The sequence below is a fragment of the Sturnus vulgaris genome, chromosome 2 (assembly GCF_052056855.1).
Source record: "Sturnus vulgaris isolate bStuVul1 chromosome 2, bStuVul1.hap1, whole genome shotgun sequence".
Classification (NCBI taxonomy): domain Eukaryota; kingdom Metazoa; phylum Chordata; class Aves; order Passeriformes; family Sturnidae; genus Sturnus; species Sturnus vulgaris.
In genome coordinates, this window is record NC_142244.1 from 74,791,522 (window position 1) to 74,805,591 (window position 14,070).

The 14,070-nt window shown below is 32.2% G+C and overlaps 1 long non-coding RNA gene across 2 annotated transcripts in view; it reads left to right on the top strand.

The window, feature by feature from the left end:
• LOC148224855 (uncharacterized) overlaps positions 1-12,805 on the top strand; it is a 46,422-nt gene extending 33,617 nt beyond the window's left edge. The window contains exons 2-4 of one of the 2 annotated variants that reach the window (XR_015801979.1): positions 7,413-7,499; positions 11,794-11,855; positions 12,086-12,805. This is a non-coding gene — a long non-coding RNA (uncharacterized LOC148224855). Of the gene's footprint in view, positions 1-7,412; positions 7,500-11,793 lie in introns of both variants that reach the window. The other variant, XR_015801978.1, reaches the window with a different exon arrangement.
• Positions 12,806-14,070: the final 1,265 nt, after the last annotated feature.

Genomic DNA, 14,070 nt, shown 5'->3' on the forward strand with positions numbered 1-14,070 from the left:
GCTTAGTTATCAAATGAATTTAACTTTTTTTTTTTTTTTTTAATAAAGTTTAAATCACCACAATTTAGTCATCTATATCTGTCTTTAAATTATGTAAAGTCTCTTCTGCTTGTCTTAGGTCATTATTTTACAACTGAAGGAACGGTCTATCTGTCTCACAGTCATTCACACTGTCTCCTTCCATTAATTATATGGAGCATCAAGAGGAACTACTCGATTCACATACTTAGCTTTTAGGTGGCTAAAATTAGATTAGACAAGTGAGTCTGCAGAATAACTTATATTTCTATGCGTTTGAAATACCTTGAATCATGTCATAGCTGCACAATTATTATTTGCAATAATCTAAAATCTGCATGTGGACAGACAAGATGAAAGAAAGGACGTATTTCAAAAGTCGCACAAATCTACCATATTATAGACATAAATTAGTAAAAGCATGAAAAATTGGGTATCATCTCATACAGCTAGTAGGGTGGTTAAGAATCCCATAGAGATGCAGAAGCATTTTCTCACAGAATTTCTGCTTTCTTCTGAAAGTAGGAAATAAAATGTCCTCCCCTTTGAGGAGGGCCTTCTATGGATTATGGAAAAACATAACATAGGGAATAAATATTTTTAAATTATGACACGTTAGTCAGGATATCATAATTCAACACAAAACTGAGGTATCTTTATTCCTCAGACATGAAATTCAAAAGAATTGGAGTATTTTTTTCTTGGATTTGACTTTTTCTGCATGTGTTAACAACTTAGAAATCATTATATTGATTTTCAAGAACTGTTGTGATATAATCTTAATTTGCCCAGGAAATAATTTCCAGAATATAAAATCTCTTCTTTTAAAAAAATGGCTGCTAATTTTTGCAGTGTTGGAACAATAAAAAAATAAAAACTCTGAGTTTTTATGTGCTGCTTGAGTGCTGTACTGAATTCAACACAGAAGCAACCCAGTCACTAAAGTAAACCAGTAAACATCGATATCAGGTGGCTTTATTATGCAACAGTGGAAAATTCACCTTTCCTTTCCTTTTTTTTTCCTTTTTTTTCCTTTTTTTTTTTCTTAGTTCTTTCCCTTTTCCTTTTTAATAATCTAGAAAAATGCAGTCATACATCATGATTAGGTCACTTGGTTGACAAGTTGGTTTAGATGATGCAAATCATGTAGTTTCAGCCAAATAACAACTACTCCAGATCCTGGTGCTATGTAGAAACAAATAATAATATACAAATAAATGGCTGTGGCACTGCTGCCAATACACAAAACCGTATACTTCTGTCACATAAAAATTAGTTTCTGAAAAATGACCCTTAAAACTTATTCTGGTTACTGTTCTCTTCACAGCAGTCCATAGAGTGTTGTGTTTACAGTTTGTGACTAAATTTTGAAAAACTGCTGCTGTTCTGAATATAATTGAGAAGTGTCATGGCGTTTTCTTTTTCCCTCTTTACTGCCCACAGTGATTAGGCTGAGTTGGGTTTTGTTCTGTTATCTGTGATGATGATCTTTCCTCTCTATTTCTTCTTTCTTTCTTCTTCTTTCTTCTTTCTTCTTTCTTCTTTCTTCTTTCTTCTTTCTTCTTTCTTCTTTCTTCTTTCTTCTTTTCTTCTTCTCTGATTAAAATATCTTTATCTCAACCCATGAGTTTTCTTGCTTTATCTCTTTCTATTCCTTCCCCTGTCCCTTTTGGGATGGTGAAGGGAGTAAGTGAACAGGTAACTGGTGCTTTGCTTTCAACATAAGTTAACTCACTAAAGAACTGAATCCTCTAGCCAGAGGATAAGGAAGCAAAATTATGTACAACTGTTCAATTAAGATGTTTTTTATTAACTTGCTTCCTGTGTAATACAGTTTTTTTAACCAGTGACTGTGATTTTTCTAATATTTCATTTTTCCTTAGTTATATTTTGTTAGTCTATTGCTTATTTCAATAACAAGCTGCTAAAATCTGAAATTTCTAATAATTTAAGTTGCTGAGTTGTCAGCTTATAATAAGAAGAATGATAAAACTATTTTTATAATTGTATTTATTTCATTGCTGATCTTTTTTATCATGCTTCTTTACCAGAACTTTCAGAATAAGAAATGCATTAATATTATTGTTAAGTGGAATACTTAACTATGTACTTCAGAAAGTTATGATTTAGTCTGTTTTTGGAGTCTTTTTAAAGAAGAGAATGAAAAGAACAGGAGTCTTAGAATTCTAAGGCTTTTTTCATTCACAAAAGAAGTACAATCATGACATTGAATTGACAGCATTTTTATGCAATGAAAACGGTCACACTGGCATACCCTATTTTGGGTAGTTACTGGTTGATTCTGAAGTGTGGATCAGCAATGATTGCATAGGTTGTCAGATTCGGGGTGAACTTATCTGGACAGAAATCAAGACAGAAATGATCATCTAGTGACATTTTAAGTACCCTACACCTATAGTGAGCACCTATAGTGTTTAGTGCAGCAATTACTGGATGGGTGCCCTTTAGGCTGGTAGGATACCATAGGCTGTGCAGTACATAATAGAGAAAATCAAATGGTGCTTAAAACCTAAGTTCTTCTGGGGGATTACACTCATTTCTGACAGCTGCCTTGGTGTGTTTGAGGTGTCTGAGCTCTCATTAGAGTCAGTAGATATCTCAATTCTGTAAAGTTTCTTTTGAACAGAGCTTGAAATTGAATTAATAAGGAACTCCACAGATAATGAGGTTGTAGTGCTAGAGTTCACCTTCTGGTCTCTCTTGTTTAACATTGCAGATGGACCCTCAAAAGTCACCGTGTTTATGTTAAAAAAGGCACTTGCCACAGGTACAGCTGACCTGTGATGTACTAAGCTACTTAATTAACTTCATCCAATTACGATACAGAATCTGAAGCCTTCTGATGGGTAAAGCACATGGCAATGTGCTTTGAAATAATAAAGTTAGAACCACCTGTTAAAAAGACAATACACTTTTGTTGGTTAGAAGCATGTACCTGATCTTCTGGCTTTCCCTGAGGAAATAAAGAGATGGATTACTGTTGTCAGATATATGTAGCCATTTACTGGCTCAGTTATCACAGATCTTTGGCTTCCCTTAGAGTCACTTGAAAAGATTTTCTGTACTTAAGATGAAAGCAATGATCTCAGATTAATGGAAAATGTTGTGTTGTCACTGACTAAATTATTGCATCTAGAACATATGCATTTACCTAATCAGAATGTGCTCTCACCAGACTCTCTTTTTCTCAATATAGTTTATGAACAGCTTTTTTTAATGCCTATACACCAAAATAGATTTTTTTTTTCAAAACTTCTGATTATATAATATTGACGCATAATAGTTTTAAGATTATAGTGGCTATTTTGAGTCTCATATTTGGGCACAGATTGTGATTGATACCTACTATGAAGAATAATCCTAATTAAAATAAAGAATATCAATGAATATTACAATTATTATGATAGTTTATAAAAATAAATAGAACTAAATCCAGTATGTCTGGATTTAGTAAATCCAGAAAGACTTCATGAAACTTTGTCAAACTGTATTAAGAGAAATAATGACGGGGAATTCCCAGCTATAAACATGCAGATCAGAAAACCCAGTATTGGCGATTAAAGTAGAAACAGCTATTATTCTATGTGTACAAATTTACCTCTTCAACTAATGAGTTTATTTAAAATTTTCATGACAATGTAATTTATTTTTAACAGAATTAATATAAAATAAACCAGAAATAATTTTAAAATTAATCATAAAAAATTTAAAATATAACTAATCAGTTAATATAACAACCTATTTTTCCAGGTGTTGCTAAAATGAAGGTTCTTAAATTCCTGAAACTGGTATTCAATATTATTTTGCTTTCGATTCCTCAAAAGCAATACTATACTAAATCATGTTTTCCTGTTAATAATTCCATACAATTTTTCAATTTAATTGTTCCATTTTTCTATGGAAATTTTATTTCCTACCCAGTCTACAATCATTATTCGTACATCCAAATTTACTGCGTTTTTCAGGTAATATCTCTGTACTCCAAATGTTTCCCAAAACATCTTTCAGCATAGTATATGCTTATCCTTGATCAGATTAATTACTTAATTTTTTTTATTTTCATTTCTCTTCACAGACTGTCAAAAGAGTTTATAATATTAAACTAAATCTTAGAGATTCAAATTTAAGTCAGTATATTTTTCTGTTTCCTCCAAAGTGTCTGATGTTATAGTAAATCCTTATGGAAGCAGTAATCAGGAAGAAAATGGCCAACAATTAAGAATAAGGGTCTGAAACATCTCCACAGGTCAGTAGTTCATTATTTTAATGAGACAGCTAAAAAAGAGTACTGAAGGTCATGACAGTAAAAAAAAATTGTCATCTGAGTGAAACAAATATACTTTTGTTTTGCCTTCATAAATATTTAAAATCAGCAACAAAAGTAGCAGGTTTCTGGATTGTCTAGTGCAAAAATACTTCACTGCTTAAATTTTTCATAATTCTAGGATCTGGAATTATTTGGGAGAGTGAGACCAAACCCCTTTTAATGTGAAGTTATGCAGTTACACTGAAGCACTAGGAAAGGATTTTTCATCTTGATACATAAAGCTCACTAACAAGAAAATATTTATGATTTTCTGAGTTAAGCCAGAAGCAATGATATGATAATTGTCCAAAGATCTGTGTAAATAGTAAAATTAAAAAAAAGAAAAAGCCGAAGTAGTTCAACTTCTCTCTCTATGATATAAGAACCTGGTTTAGTTGGACAATACTTTATTCCAAAATTTGTTACAAGTAAAATTTTCACTTGAAAGTTCTGTAGCTGTCAGTCATCCGGATGTACTTACATAGGCAAAATTGAATACATCAAGGTTTTGGGCCCCAGGCGATTGCTAACCCAGTCACTCAGGCTAGTTTGCTCAAAAGGACAATTAATTTTCAGTGCCTTAGCAGAATTGCCTTCTTGTCCATTTATTTTCACTTTTGTCTTATTTTTCAAAGCCTGGGGAATACTCAGTAAGTACTCAAGTATTAAAAATATTGGTCCAAAAGCATTCCCAGAATGGAGAATGAAACTGGGGGCCAGAAGTTTAAAATGAAAGTACAGGTTATTAAATAAGTGATCCTTATCAGTGAAACTGGCAGAAGTTAGTAGTGTTATATTTAAAGTGGTCACATGTGCTGCTGAAGAATAAGCAGTGTCCTGCAGTGGTGGGAAAATATAGCTCCAGCATGGGATTTATTCCAGCCATCCACATAAACTTAACTCTGTGCAAGCTTCACCCTGGAAAAAATTTATTCCTCAATTTTTTTTGTTTTCATGTCTGCAAGAATTATGTTTCTCTTTTTGCTCTAAATTTCTTTGAAAAAAATCTTCATCAGATTGTTGACACATCCTAACAGCATTATTACCCAACTGTAATGATATTTGCCACAAGAAAATTCAAAAGAAAACAGCAATGTCTAATCTTAACTTGTACATATAAATATAGAAGAATTTATGAATACCTGAAAGACATTTTGATATAAATTAAAACACAATTTTAATAACAATTAATGTTAATAGAATCTCACAATAACAATAAAAATCGTTATAAAGTGCTTCAGAACAGAATTTTTGAATTAGAATAAGTGACAATAAATAGAAATGCGTGGTTTGGAGGTATCAAATCAACATTACCTTGTTTCCTTGTTTCCTTTTAATGAGGTAATCAAAGGCATATTTCAGGGATATTAACAGAAAAGAAAAATTGCAAAGCCTGTAGCATTCAAGCCTAAAATCAAATGATAGGCAACCTCATTTGTCATCTTAAAAAAAATAAAACAGAGGAAGCAGTATTACTTTATATATCCTTATAATGTTTTTCAAAGAGCAGAGTTTAAAAGCTTCTGAGAATCTAAATAGCAATTACATTATTATCTTTGACATATTTTAGACATTGGGTTTAATTACAGGTAAAGATTGAGAGTGCTAAATTTATCTTCTTTATGGTTAGAGATAGGTAGCCTAAATAAAGTTTGGCTGTTTTATACATTGGCTTCTTTTCATTTCTGCATAATTTTATCAGAAATGCCTGGATTGCAGCTTTAAAAAAAATTACAGAGAAGTAGAAACCTTTGATTTTGCTTAACAAAATAGGAAAGATGATGCGAGAAATGGCAGTTCTTTCCAGTAAGTACCAATTAGATTGAATATGTGCAGCACAACATGAAGGAAATGACATTTTCCTCAATTTTAGATAAAACCCTTACATTTGGCAAATTAAAAATGGAAAAAAGAACAGTTAGGATATAACTCAAAAGGATGAAAAATATTGTCATAATATTTTCCTACAAAGTACAGTGTATTTTCCTTTGCACTTTTATTTAGACAAGGTATCAAATTTATTTGCTATGGAAATACATTAACATATGTGCCACAGTGTGAAGGTGATATGTCGACTGTAAAATTTTGTGCTATTTCTCAATATATTGAATATATTGGCACTATATTGACAGCACGATCCCATAGGAAGTCAAGAAAGTACAAAATAGAATGCTTTGTACCTTTACACCTTGACTGGATGAAGGCATTGTCCCTTCTTTGCATTTATGCATCTATGAAAAATGAAGCCATTGTATCAATTTCCATGCCATCTCATTCTGGAAATGTTGTTGCTAAGATAAAGAAAATAGAAAGATGGAAAATGCAGAGGAATAATGAACAAAAAATACACGTCTTTATTAACAGCAGCAGACTGGATTGTGTCTACTTCTGTAGCATATTTTCACTGAATGAAGAATAACGTCATCTTTCAGTGGTGAATTTTAGAGACACCACTTTTCCTCTCTCAAACATCTTTGCATTTATACAGACATCATGATTGTTATAGGAACACCCGCAGCACATTCAGGTTTGGCATTGTGACATTTTTTAATGCTTCCTGGTAAACTAATAATTTGGAGAGGTTACTCATACACAATGTACAAGAAATGGAAAAAAAAATGTTTTGTTCTTTCATGGACAATATATTACTGATAGATATGAATTGTTGTTCATTACCTATGCAGAGAAACAAAGCTGTAATGTCTTATTTTAGTTTAACAAAACTCTAATGTCTTATCATTATTTGGAGATCATAAAACCACTGATACTAACTAGAAGAGTATTTTAATCTTGAGCTGGCATTAGATTAGTCCTTAAAAGAATAACCTTTTTTTTTTTGCTAACTAACAACTAGCAAGGTCAGGTTGCTTAATTAATTCAGGAATAATATTTGTGCATTATAAGTCTTGAGGATTATACATTATAAAGTATTTTGGACTAGTCTTTGTGCAACTTATTAGTGTTTAATGAAGTTACTTATTTTTTTCCATTGTTGTTAAGCGGGTTTTTATCCTGATTTTAAATTCAGTTATACCTTAACAAAATAAGTGGATTTTTCTTTCAACAGTTCTTTTACGAAAAAAAGAGTCATTACCTGCTGGATTATTAGGGACCTCTCCTCAGTGACAACCACATATCTACCTGCATAGAAAAGGTAATGTTCCTTTCTTGGCAAATTTCTTTTTCAACTATGTCCCAAAATATTTGTTCTGTTTCAATTTTTGGACAGTGGGAAATGACTATGAACAAGATTAGTCAGTTAACTCAAATAAATTGCAAATTTTGTTATCATTTCTGCTTGGAAAAGTAACTTCAAAATAAACATTGACAGTACCCAAATTTGGTCTGGGGAAAATTAACCTGCATTGTAAGTTAGACATATAGATAAATTTTCTCTATTTTTGATCAAAACATCCAGTTTTTAGAAAATCAAAATGCTTTCAAACTACCAAATAAATATTCATATTACCAAATTAGAATATCAAAACAAAAATTGTCAAATTAATATATATATCATTATATAATTCACATGTTGTATTATTGAAAATAATTTTTTATTTCTTCATTGGCCAAATCCCTCCTGCTTACTGTTGGGGAAACTGGGAACTAAAATTTAATCACATCAATTGAATGTGGAAAATATAAAATTAACCTGGGTCGAGTACATACTTAAAATATAATTTCAATTTTGAAAATACAAAAAACTATGGAAAAGAGAACTGAGTGAGAAAGGAATTATAAGTAAAATTTTGATTTTTCTTTCACATGATTTTTTTTTTTTTTTTTTTTTTGTGGCAAAATGGAATACTGGAATACTGATTACAATCATTTTTAGATTACCAGAGCAGATTGTTCATAGGAATCTTCTCTGCCCAGAAATATGGAATGTGAAATTTAAGCTTTGTGCTGTCAATCATTATCTTTCACTGTGAAGAAATTAACTGTTCTGAAAAACATGTATTTACTTCTATGGAAAACAAAAAAAGCCCCATGTAAAACACCACCATCACCACATAATAACAGCAGGAGCAGAAATAAGACATAACAACTTGATAGTAAGTGCCCAAAGTCCTGTACTTTGTGGACGACATTGCTAATGGAAAAGGTCTGAAAAATTATAAAACCAAGACAAATAATTTGATACATGTGAATAATGAAGTAAAATTCAAAGACGAGAAAAATAGAGAAAGGAGTATTTAAAGGAATGGGGAAAATTTACTTTTTGTGGAAGTACTGTTGAGCAAGTGGATGTCTCAAGGAAACTATAGCATTGTTTATAATGTTTATATAGCATTCCAGAAATCCTCTGTCAGTATTTCTGAATCAGACTAAAGAAACTTCTGTTGCAGGGGAGAGCAGGCCAGTTCATACGACCAAAATCAGACCAGAACTGAAATAGTCTATTGAGAACACAACTTAAGAGCAATCAATTAGCTATATATTCAAGATCAATAAACAATGCAACAGATAAATCACACAATCTGAGATTCATTGCTTGAAATCTACGTCTTTCAATTGTAGATACAATAGAAAACACAAGGAATATCTAACATACACTGGTAGTTACACACCTTAGCACTTGCTGCCGTTTTTAGAAAGAAAACTGCTTTGATTCTTTTAGAAATAAGTAGAAATTGAATTAGTTGAATTTAACCTGATAATATAAAAACACAATATAAAATTTAGTTAATGTAGTAGAGATTTAAATGAAGGTGAAGTGAAAATTCCATCTTATGGTTTGGTGTAAATGATAATCCATTATGAGAAGTGCCATGGTGCCACACTATATACTTGTATACAAGATGTTGGAGTTCTAGGTAAACATATAAGCCACTTTCACTCCTGTAGCTGCAGTACTATATGACTGTAGCAATCTAGTGCAGATAAAAGTTGGTTCTTTTACTTCTGAGCCAGCAATGCTCCCTTGTGGCTGAGAAGGTCAGTGGTATCCTGAGGTGCATCAGGAAGAGAGTGGCCAGCAGGTCAAAGAAGGTGACCCTGCCCCTCAGCGCTAGGGTGGCCACATCTGGAGGGTTGTGTCCTATTTGGGGCTCCTCAGTACAAGAGAGACAAGGACCTACAGGAGAAAGTCCAGTGAATGTCTGGAGCATCTCTCTTACAAGGAAAGGCTGGGGAAGCTGGGCCTGTTTAGCCTGGAGAAAACTGAGAAATGTTTTTGTCAATGCGTACAAGAGAGGGTGTCAAGAGCATGGCGCCGGACTATTTTCAGTGGTACCCAGTGATATGAAAAGGGCCAACAGGAACAAACTAAACCACAGAAAGTTCCACTTGGAGAAAACAGAAGCAGCAGGGATGTTCGTCAGCTCCACACAGGCCTTCCTGCCCAGACTGAGCTGGACCTACTGATGGGTGTCTGAGAAGGAAATAGAACTTCTTTGAACAATGAAGAGAGGTTGTTTGGGAGTTCATTTGTGTTTAATGATGTTAACAATATGTGTGATTTATCCGTTGCATTGCTTATATTGATCTTGAATATATAGCTAATTGATTGCTCTTAAATCGTGTTTTCAATAAACCATTTCAGTTCTGATCTGATTTTAGATCATGTGAACTGGCGTGCTCTTTTATTGCATTTCAAATCCAGTTTTACAATTTCAAACTTTTCTTTCGACTACTAAATCTTCAGTCAAGCCAAGGTTATCCTCACACTTTATTCTGTGAGTCTCTGATCCTTTGAAACACTTTTGCTGAGCATTTCCTTTTTCTCTTGTGTGTTTTCTTGAAAGATCTGAACTGAAATAATTTATTATGAGCCATGAAGACATTTTGATATTAGCAAATAAATTCTTATAAAAAAAAAAGTTTAATAACATAAATTGAAGCATGGAGTCTGATATTTTCTGCTGTTTCCCACTGCAGACTGTTCTGTAGATCACAGTCTTGTCAGAGCCTTAGACTATGAAAATATAGATGATAACCCACCTAAATAAAAGACAATCTTTCCATTAACTTTGATGAACTTTGAATCACTCCTGTATTTCCTTTTTGCATGGTCTTTCTATATCATAGAGCTAATATCAATTGCTGACACTTTAAAATATTTCCAGTATGTTAAATTGCAGTGCATAAAATCAATCATGTCACAATATTTTCCTAATTCTCTTTCCAGCTTCCCACTTCACAGCTGGAATAGCATTTTTCTGTTTTCATTGTTATTCTCCCTATGAGAATGTTTCTTTTCCATGTACATTTTTCCATGTTCTTTTCCATGTACCCTTCATTTCTTGCCCAAATCTGACATTCTGTCAGCATTACATAAGATATTTATCTCTGTCCAATTTAAGTCCTGTACTATATAGTACATCTGTAAACACTGATCTGGAATGACAGATAGTTCCACTGAAAACGTCTGCATTTTACTACTTGCTGGAACCATTTTTGCTGTATTTATGAGTGTAGAACTTTTGGTACTTGCAATAATGTACCAAAAATACACAATGGTTCTATTAGTTATTTTACATTTATTTTACTTTTGAATGTCTGTCATTTGCTTCCATCTGCTTGTTAACATATTAAATATTTTTCTTTTTGTTTCTGGAAATTATAAGTGGGCAGGTGTGCAGGCATCTTCAGGAAAGTGGGGCTCTATCACACGTACTGATGTCTAGGGAAGATAAATGCCATCACTCTGAATGTCCTCCCTCTTTCTCCAGCTTTATATGAAAAACAAAAAAACCCAACAGCAAACAAACAAAACCCCCACGACCAATGACAAACCACAATGATAGCAGAAATTAATCTATCTTTAAAACAAATTTCAAAGCCAGTTATGGGAAAATAACTATTCCAAAGAATGATACAGATTAAGTCAAAGGTCTTACAGAGTCATAGCATAAAACTCAGTGCATGTGAAAACAAAAATTAAACAAAACTGTGTAGCTAAGTGACACTGAAAAACCTTACAGCTATCTAAGTCTGCAATTTAATGTTTAGAACCCTTATGGAAAACATGAAGCAGAAAAAGAAACAAGTATATTTGCAGGCCATGCATAAACCAGATAGATCATTACATCCAATTTCATAGAAATAGCAAAAATTGCAACAAATTCCTTTACATAAATATATGAAAATAGATAAAGCTGTTTCTTCTATATGTCTGCTGAAGTGACTAAGATAGATTTCAGTGTTAACTTTCATGCCTAGTGTCAAGAAAATGATGGACAGCTAAAATTATCTAGTACCTAATGATGCCACATCTTGCATCTTCTGACATATAATGATGACACCTGCAGTCGAAAATCTGAATATTTCCCCACCACACTTCATATCCTTTTCGGGGGTTTTTGTTCCTTTTGCTCCTATTGGAAAACAAATATGAAAATACATTGTTCTAGCAGTAGGAACATGCACCTGTTTTGTAGTCTAAATTTATCTGTAACTGAGAATGGAAAAGTATTTTAGTTTAATTTTTTACTTTTTCTCCGTAGTGTTTTTCCTTGGATTTCTCCAACACATTCATGAACAGCAGTCATCTCTCAACACTTAAATGGTAAACTCAACTGCTCAAGCTCTCTGATTCATCAGTAGGACAGGTTTTCCATATTTCTGATAGCACAAAATGCCTTTCTTTGCATCAGGTCCACAATTACCTTTAAGCATGTATGATTACACTGTGTCATGTTTCAAGCGATTCCACACACCATTAAGAATATTTTCCTGTCTCTGAAATATCTTATTCGTTTGATTTGTTATTTGTTCAGTTTGTTTTGCTTTCTCTAGGGCTGTGTCATATGAGCACTTGAAAGTCATCCTTCAGCAGGGGTGTATATCTGCGTCCAATTGTACCACATGATCCTTTAATTGCAGGTGATGACCTTGAATTTTGTATTATTAAATTTCTTCCTACCTTAGTTGTTTCAGACTTCAAAGTAATGTTTTTTCTCTATTTTATCCCAACTGTCCTTTTTTATTGACAAACCCTTTCTATGACTTTGTATCATCAGCATGTTTTATCAGCACATTTTGCTTTTTGTGCCCAGGCCAAGTGGAAATGTTAAGCAAGATTTTCCTTTAGACTTTTCCTTTAAGAGCATAATTAAATTTCATACAATAGAATCTAGCTCCTTAATTTAGCCATTAATGTTCATCGAAGTAATAAGAATTTTTGAAAAAGGGATGACTGTGTTTATACACAACTGATGTGCCCACAAGAGGCATATGAAAATCTATAAACATTTTCTAGGTAATATATAAATGAAAATTTGAAGTTACTCCCAATTCACAGTTAATTGAAAAAGCATGGTGATTTGGAAATGAGAAAAAAAATTAATCTCCATAAAAATTCTCACTAATAAAAATAATTAAATGACAAGAAGTTACTCCTAATTCACAGTTAATTGAAAAAGGTTGGTGATTTGGAAATGAGAAAAAAATAATCTCCATAAAAATTCTCAATAATAAAAAGAATTAAGATAGATTTCCTTTGGGAAAAAAACCCCAAGCAAGCAAACAAAACGAAAAACTCAGCTGCAGCACCACAAAGTGGTTGCAGTGTAAAAAAAAAAAAAAAAAAAAAAATCTGTAAAAAAATGATAACTGTGCAATAAAACAATAATTATTGAAAACTTTCAGAGTTCATTATAATATTAAGGAATAAAAGAATAAAAATATATATAAAACTTCCATTATAAACTTGCTTTCCATAGAATTCCACAGGTAAATATTGTGTCCAGATTTATAAAAAGTAAAGAATCTTGTTCATCTTGTAACATATTTACAATGGTTTGCAGTTGTCTATATGATCAGATATATCTCCACTGGATTATAGAATACCCAAATTTAGAAACAAAAGCAGATGTAAAATGCGGTGTTTAGAGTAGTATTTCAACTTCAGCTAGTGCTTTAAAAAGTATGTTTTGGATATTAATTGAGTTTATCATAATAGCTCTCCTGGACTTATTTCTGGTAGCTCCATTTGTTTAAATGTAATTAAAATCAAGGAAGATCGTGACTCTTTCCCCCTTGTTTCAATGTTTTAAAAGTTTGCATATCCTCATCTTATGAAGAATCTTTAATGAAATTATTTGCCTTTCAAAATTACCATTGACTTCAACAGAGTTACTCTTATATGTAAAACTTTATAAATTATTGCTTCTTGGTTGTTTTCGGGAAATTGGACTGCTCTTTCTGACTTTTTAAAGCAGATAGTCTTTTTAAACACCCATGTTCAAACTTTAAATTTTTGGCACTTACTATGAGTATTTGTATGAATGAGGGTACTTGATAGCTGATACATGATATTGCTTTTAAACATATTCTCATATGCACACATTCATTTAGTATTGAAAGCATTGTGTTGATTGAAACAAAAAACAGTGGACAAAGTTGTTTAGAAGTGTCCTGAAAATATATGAATGTCTTAATCCTACAGGTTAAAAAAACCTTAATAGGTTTTAAAAAAATAATTTTATTTTTCCTTTATGACACCGTTTTTGTTTTTAAAAGTTGATTTCAACTAAAGAGGATTTTTAATAATATATGAATAGTATTAGTACTCTAAACAAAAGTCATAGAAAATTTTCATGTAAGAAAATGCATTGAAAATTACTTTAAAGACATCTTTTTGTGTACAATTTTAAGTGCTTGAACTATTATATTTAAACTATCAAGAATAACTACAGATTTGTATGGTATTAAGAAATAATACCACCGTGACACCTTCCACCAGACCAGATTGCTCAGAGAGCCACCCAACATGGCATTGA